This window comes from Ovis canadensis, chromosome 15 (genome assembly GCF_042477335.2).
Source record: "Ovis canadensis isolate MfBH-ARS-UI-01 breed Bighorn chromosome 15, ARS-UI_OviCan_v2, whole genome shotgun sequence".
NCBI classification, from domain to species: domain Eukaryota; kingdom Metazoa; phylum Chordata; class Mammalia; order Artiodactyla; family Bovidae; genus Ovis; species Ovis canadensis.
In genome coordinates this window covers 66,082,839-66,088,838 of record NC_091259.1, presented here as the reverse complement: position 1 = coordinate 66,088,838, position 6,000 = coordinate 66,082,839, and the positions used below count along the sequence as shown (strand labels likewise).

Sequence of the window (6,000 nt, the reverse complement as noted above, 5' to 3'; positions counted from 1 at the left end):
TTTCAGTTTTTCACAATTGAGTATGATGTTAGGTGTGAATTTTTCATATATGCTCTTTTTTTATGTTGAAGTTTCCTTCTGTTCCTACTTTGTTGAGTGTTTTCATCAGGAAACATGTTAAACTTTGTCAAAAACTTTTTCTGCATCAATTGAGGTAATTATTTGATTTTTGCCCTTTGTTCTGTTAAAATGGTGTATTACATTGATTTTTATATGTTGAACCATCTTTGCATTCCAGAAATAAATTCTATTTGGTCACAGTATAAAATTGTTTTAATGTTCTGTTGGACTTTGTTGAATATTTTTTGCATTAATATGCATCAAAAATAATGGTCTGTGGTTTTCTTTTCTTGTATTACTTTGTTGTGGTTTGATATAAGAATAATGCTGAGTTCATAAAATAAGCTTGGAAGTGTTCTCATAAATTTTGGGGAAGTATTTGAGAAGGATGGCTGTTAGTATTTTTCTTTAAATATGTGGTAAGATTCTCCAGCAAAGTCATCTAATTTTGAGTGTTTCTTTTTGGGAGATTTTTGACTATAGTCTTTCTTCTTGCTAGTTCAGATAGTCTGTTCAGATATTTTTTCATAATTTAATCTTGGGAGGTTGCATGTTCTAAAAATTTATCCATTTCTTCTGGGCTAGTCAATTTTTTGGTATACAATAGTTCCTAGAATTCTCTTATGATCGCTTTAATTTCTGTGGCTTCAGCTAAAATGTCTCTTCTTTCATTTTTGATGTTTGCTTTTTAAGTCTTCTCTGATTTATTCTTAGTCTAACTAAGCATAATCAGTTTTACTGTTCTTTTCAAAACATCAGCTCTTAATTTGGTGATTTTTTCCTATCATTTTTACATTTCCTATTTTGTTTATTTCTACTTTAATCTTTATTATTTCCTTGCTTATACTAACTCTTGGTTTAGCTTGCTCTTCATTTGTATTTCCTTGAGGTATATGGTTAGGTTTTTGATTTGAGGTCTTTCTTCTTTACTAATTCAGGTGTTTACTTGTCTTTGTCTCATATGTTTTATTATGTTTTCATTTTCATTTGTCTCAAGGTGCTTTTTAATTTCCCTTGTCATTCCTTCTTTTATCTCTTGGTTTTTCAAGAGTGCATTAATTTCCATGCTGTGAATTTTCCAGTTTTCCATTTACTATTGATTTTTAGTTTTATCCCATTGTTGTCAAAAAAAGATATTTGGTATGGCTTCAATCTTTTTAGCATTAAGACTTGTTGTGTGGTCTAATGTGTGATCTGTCTTACAGGATGTTCTGTGTGGACCTCAGAAGAATGTGTTTTCTGCTTTTATTAGTTGGAGTGTTCTGTATGTATCTGTGATATTCAGTTAGTCTATGCTACTGTTCAAATCCTCTATTTCCTTATTTATTTTATGTATAGTTGTTCTGTTATTGAAATTAGGGCATTGAAATCTCTTCCTGTTTTTAGAGATTTAATTCTACTTCTCCCTTCAATTCTGCTAATATTTGCTTCCTATATTTGGGTGCTCTGATGTTAGTTGCATATATATATTTATAACTGTTGTATCTTTCTGGTTAATTAATTCTTTTATGATTATATAATATTCTGCTTTGTTTCCAATGACAAGTCGTGCCTTAAAGCCTATTACAGCTGATTTAAATACGGCCACTCTACTTTCTCTTGGTTACCATTTGCTTGTAATATCTTTTTCCATTCTTTTATTTTCAACCTGTGTATCCTTATATCTAAAATGAGTCTCGTATAGAGAACTTACAGTTGGATATTGTTTGTTTGCTTTTTAAAAATCCATTCAGTCACTCTATGCCTTTGAATGGAGTGCTTAATCCATGTAAATTTCAAGTAACTACTAATTGGGAAGGATTTATTATTGATATTTTGTTTATTGTTTTCTGTAAGGCTAGAGTATTTTGCCCTTTTCATCTCTGGCTTTTTTCCTTAGATTTTATTGATTTTTGGTAGTGATGTGCTTTGATTCTACTATCTTTTCCTTTCAGCATCGTCTATAGGTATTTTCTTTATGGTTACTATCGGATTATATAAAACATCTTATAATTATAACTGCTAACAACTTAATTTCAACCTCCTTTACATATCTCCCTCCAGTTTAACCCTGTCATAAGTGATATTTTTTATTTTACATCCAAAATATAGTCTTATAATTATTTGTTAATACCTCTATCTTTTAAATTCCATCCTAAAATTTAAATTCCATACTAAAATCAAATATATTATTCTGTATTTGTTTTTATATTTACCTTTACCATAGAGCTTTATGTTTTCTTAAGCTTGGACTCCATTTAGCACTTTTTGTAAGGCAGATTTAGTGGTGATGAACTCCCTCAGGTGTTGTTTATATTGTTAGGTCTTTATATCTCCTTCATCTTTGAAGGACAGTTTTTCCTGAATATTCTTGGTTGCCAGCTTTCCTTTTCCTTTCAGCACTTTGAATATATCATCATATTTCCTTCTGACATGTTTTCTGCTGATACATCACTTGATACTAATAGGAGTACTCTTGACAAGTCACTTTCTCATTCTGTTTTCAAGATTCTCTGTCTTTGAATTTTTACAGTTTGATTTTTAATATATCTTAGTATAGGCCTTTTTGGATTCTTCCCAGCTGGAGTTTTAGGGCTTCTTGAATTTGGATGTCCAATTTCTTTCTCAGATTGGGAAGTATTCAAACATTATTTCCTCATATAAGCTCTCTTTCTCTCTTTCTTCTCCTTCTGGGACTCCTGTAATGCACATATTTCTTCATTTAATGGTGTCCCATGAATCTGTTAGGCTGTCTTCATTTTTCTAGGTTTCAGAAATTGACTTTTATTTTTTATACTCAACTGTAATCTGCTTCTACTCAATGTTCCTGAGCTTCTACTCAGTGTTCCTATTCCTACCCTTGTGAGAAATTACAACCAGTAGGCCTGAGATTTTTATTTATTTATTTATTTTAATTATGTAGAACAGTTCTTTATTTAAAGGTGGTTATAATGACTCCCTCTTGATTGGCTTGATTCTAGATGAACATCTCGAGGCTCTTTTGCCATATGGATCCAAGGTCTTATCTCCATCCTCATACCCGCTGTGGAGTCCAATTTACTTTGCCACTCCTAAAATGTTCTCCAAAGGAATCCAGAACTGACCACAGGATTTCAGGTGGTATCTGATCTAGATAAAGCAGGAGAACAGTTACTTCCTACTATGGACTCATTTTCTTCCTGACAATGGACAATGGGATCCTTCTTTAAATTAGTTTTTCTCTTCCTTTTTTTTTTAAAGCCAGCTCAACAAGTTAGACTTGTTTTTTCTTTTCTAATTCCCTATATATTTTTCAGGTATAATGATACCAATTCAAGTCTTCATTATTTTGCACTTATGAAGAAATCCCACAGTTTCAAGCCCTGGAGTCCTAAATGTGGAATGATTAAAATATAAAATGACAGGTTTTATTACTTACATACTCTGATATTTCATCTTCCTCATCCAAGTTTCCCTCTACTTTTTACTTGTTTTTTACTTAACATCACAACTATGTTTCTTTGTTCAATTATAATTTGGTGGGCCCAGTGTTTTGTGCAATTTATTTGTTTAATGCCATTTCAATTTGATTGTAGTGAAGTTCCATAAGGAAAATGACTTTGTTATGTTTGCTGATATATCTTGTGTTTAAGCACATTGCTTGGCCATTGTTTGTAGTAATACATATTTATTGAGTAAAAGAAAACGCTCCTTCCATTTTCCTTTGAAGGCTATCTGTATTGGTTGGGTCTTTCAGGAATTTGACATGGATATGGAATTATGAATGCACACAGTTTATTGGAGCAATGCCTGTTAAAGGCAACAGCAAGAGGAAACAGAACTAGGCAGAGAGAGCCTCAAACAGTCTTGTCCAAATCAGGAGGAGCTCTAGAGTGAAGACTTCTCATTAGAGGAGTCCTGTGTAGTGAAATAACATCCAGGCTCTAGTACTTCAGCCTCTTAGGAGCCAATGGTCATCTCTTTTCACATGTAATAAGCATTAAGTAAAGTTTATTATATAAAATAGCAAAACCATAAGACTTCGTGCTCTCCTCTCCTCTCACTTCCCAGAAAGGAAGAATGTGCTTAAAGAGAGGATCAATTCCTGGTAGTTTACTCATTAGAACTCCTCATTAAAAGGTAGCAGAAACAAGCTGATTAGTTTAAGAAAACAAAAGCAAGGAGGTGGGGGGGGGGTGGTATATTTTGACGATAGATGCTTTACAGACCTTAAAAGCAGTAGGAATCCAGGTCTCACTGAGCATAGAACAGCTTCTGGAACCCAGGCAGTGTTCCTTCTTCATATCTTGCCTGAGATTCTCTCTGTTGCTTATTAATTCCATTTATCCACAGACTGAATTTCTCCATTTATCTTGTCCTTCAAGGGAAATTGGCTGTATAACAGCTTCTGAATTTACTTTACGTGGTTACAGTACAAACTAACAAGCTGCTTCTTAGATCCAAACATCAAGTACCATGAGAAGGAATAGGATAAAGACTCTGCTTGGTTCATCTTGGATCATGTTTTTAACCCAGTTCCAATTATCCATGGCAGGACAATGAAGTAGAATGGAAGGTGAGATGGTAGAATGATAAAATGCAAATAAATATATCTGGTGAGTCCATCTCACACTTGTGTACCAGGGGAAAATTTCTAAGGGAAGGAAGTTAGCAACTGAAAGAATGAATTTCCAGATAATTGGAAATGGGCTACAAAAAAAATGTTATGGTAACTATATCCCTAGAAGTTATCAATAAAAGGCTTAAGGATGTAAAGAATCTACCTTCAATGCAGGAGACCTGGGTTCAATCCCTGGATTGGGAAGATCCCCTGGAGAAGGGAAAGGCTACCCACTCCAGTATTCTAGCCTGGAGAATTCCATGGACTGTATAGTCCATTGGGTAACAAAGAGTCAGTCACAACTAAGTGACTTTCACTTTAGGATGTGATTTAGATACTCTCTTAAAGGCAAAAGAGACTCTCTCTTAGTGTCTCTTCATACTTTATAACTCCAGGGATCATGCACTCTTTCTCTTGAGGAGTAAGTTTTTTTTTTCTATGTCCTTTAAGAACATCTTCAGAATTAAATTTGTTTCTAGAACAAGTGGATAAATGGACACAGGCATCAAAGTAAAACAACTGAACTTTCCAGAAATCATTCTAGAGAGCTAATGTTAGGACTTGGAAGTTAACATTTATATATAAAACATATAATTAAGGTTACTTCAGTTAGGAAGGTTAACTGATTTGGTAAATTTAACAGTCATTATTTAACTAAATTGGCTCATCAAAGAGCAGGCTGGGTATTTTTTTATGAGTTGCAATGCAGTGCAGAGCAAATAAAAATTTCTACACATGTCAATGTAAAACTAAATTCCACTTTGTGATCACAGCAAATACTTCGACCTTTTATTAAGGTCAGTGTCAAAAGTTTATTAATTCAGTGTTAGTTTAATTTATTAATTCTATTGCATCCATTCACAGTTTCAGTTAACAAATGCACATCTAGCACCTCCAGCCATGTCAGGCTCTGTGCTAGGTTTGGGAGATACGAAAGTAAATTACATATTCTTTCTCTTAAGACGCCAATATGTTGTAGATATAGTCACACAGACAAGAAAATAACAAGACAATGAAAAGTACTACAATACAACTACGAAAAGCTATTGAAGGAGTCCAGAGTGGGCAGTAGCAAAGATCAACTTGAAGGTCTCAAAATGTGGATTTTGATAGTTTTTATGGAAGTGTTGTATTGTTTACATCAGATCCAAAGTGCTATTTTCAACAGGAGGCACTTCTTCCCTGTCCTGATTAATTTGTATTTTTATCATGCTTCAGAGAAAGTTGTAAGCCTGGTGTATTTTTAAAAATTGATTCTGCAACAAACCACCACAAATATAATGGCCTAAAACAACACCTTTTAGTTTCTCACAGTTTTGACAGAAGTGCAGCAAGGCATGATTAGATTTTGTGCTTAGGAT

At 33.5% G+C, this 6,000-nt stretch overlaps 1 protein-coding gene across 1 annotated transcript in view; it reads right to left on the bottom strand.

The window, feature by feature from the left end:
* Nucleotides 1-3,083: 3,083 nt before the first annotated feature.
* METTL15 (methyltransferase 15, mitochondrial 12S rRNA N4-cytidine) overlaps nucleotides 3,084-6,000 on the bottom strand; it is a 248,559-nt gene continuing 245,642 nt past the window's right edge. Inside the window, exon 9 of the mRNA XM_069552958.1 lies at nucleotides 3,084-3,168. The gene's annotated coding sequence lies outside the window, so the exon portion shown is untranslated. The remainder of the gene's footprint in view (nucleotides 3,169-6,000) is intronic.